This window comes from Liolophura sinensis, chromosome 1 (assembly GCF_032854445.1).
Source record: "Liolophura sinensis isolate JHLJ2023 chromosome 1, CUHK_Ljap_v2, whole genome shotgun sequence".
In the NCBI taxonomy this organism is placed as follows: Eukaryota; Metazoa; Mollusca; class Polyplacophora; order Chitonida; family Chitonidae; genus Liolophura; species Liolophura sinensis.
In genome coordinates, this window is record NC_088295.1 from 36,037,437 (window position 1) to 36,039,141 (window position 1,705).

Consider the following 1,705-nt stretch of genomic DNA (forward strand, 5'->3'; position numbering starts at 1 on the left):
AATATACCGAGAGCTTTTCTTGAAAGCGATTGGCGATAACCTACATAAACAGTGAGGCTATTTTTCGCCCGCATTGTATAGTTTCGAGTGCTTGAGTGCTTGGGTTTAACGTCATACTCAACAATTTTTCAGTCATATGACGACGAAGGAATCATTAGGGTGCATGTACGTGTAATGTGCCTCCTTGTTGCAGGACGGATTTCCACCGCTCTTTTATCTAGTGCTGCTTCACTGAGACGACTGACCGAAGGCAAGTAAGCTGCCCCGCCCGAGCCATTATACTGATACGGATCAACCAGTCGTTGCAATATCCCCTTCACGCTGAACGCCAAATGAGGAAGTTACAACTTCCTCTTTTAATGTCTTAGGTGTGACTCGATCAAGGATTGATCCTGGATCTACCGGTCCCGAAGCGGACGCTCTACCAACTGTGCTATCCGGGCCGGTGTGTATAGTTTCGAGGAACAGTTCTGAGGACATTATTAGCATGAGAAATAATGTCACTTTGTTGAATATGGAAGAGTTATTTAATAGACGGCAGTGTGTCTTGGTCAGACATTTACCGTAATGATCGATTTATGTAACACGACACCAAATTCAGTTATATTTTCAAAATGTTTTACATTTATTGTAATTTAAGACATATTGTAGTATACAACTCTGTAGATATGACATTAGGAGAAGCTTAAATACGTTGTTCCAGACTATACAGGGTGATATGCAAATTTCAGGTGGGATGAAAAACGTGCATGTCTGTTTTGTATTAAATTAGAAGGAATCACCCCTGTACAGTAGTAGAACACTGAGAAATAAAATAGTGCCATTTAGCACTTTTAAAGTGGATAGTGGATCATGTGCGGAACCTTTCTGGCTCTTTGATGAACCTTATGTTGACGGTTCTTCAGAACCTTTTAGAAACGGTTCTTCAAAGAGCCAGAAAGGTTCCGCACATGATCCACTATCCACTTTAAAAGTGCTAAATGGCACTATTTTATTAAAGGAAGGTTCTTTGATGAACTTGTTGCAAAGAACTTTATAGGAATGGTTCTTCAAAGATCCTTTAAAAGTTCTTCCTTCCTAAATAATGATATTTATTTAGTCCATGATGTTCACTTTAGTACTAATAAGTACGTAAGAACTGAAATTTTAAAATTTATATTGTATGCTTTAAAAAATTCTCACTGGCACGTGAAAACTGGGAAGGGAGGTGGGGGTGGATGGGGAGGGTGACGGTACTGGAGCCCTGCCCATTGGATCCAATACTCTTCCCAGGTTTTGGTTAAATGTGCAATTGCAAGATTTATTCAAGGCCTTTATATGTGTTATAACATAGGGTCTACACCTTTCCACAAAAATATTCAATTTTTTGTAATTGTAAGTCCACAGACCCTTTTCCCAAAACCTACGCATTATGCCTTTTTTTTACCAACCGTGGTTATATTTGGAATAAGCTTTACTTCCCTTGTTCCGCTTGTATGCATGCGGGAACGAGATATCGTCAAGCTTTCATATTCTTTTTATTCAATAATTTTCTGGCGCGGTACGCCTCCCGTCCAGTCATATCCCGAAACGCCAATGCTTCTGGGTTAAAGAGCCTTTGACGAGAGGTGGCGCTCTTTCAGCACCGAGCGTTTTCATTGGCTGGTTGTGACCTCGTGCTGCAAGATTTTAGTCAACATTACCATCGGCAGAAGCAACTGCATAG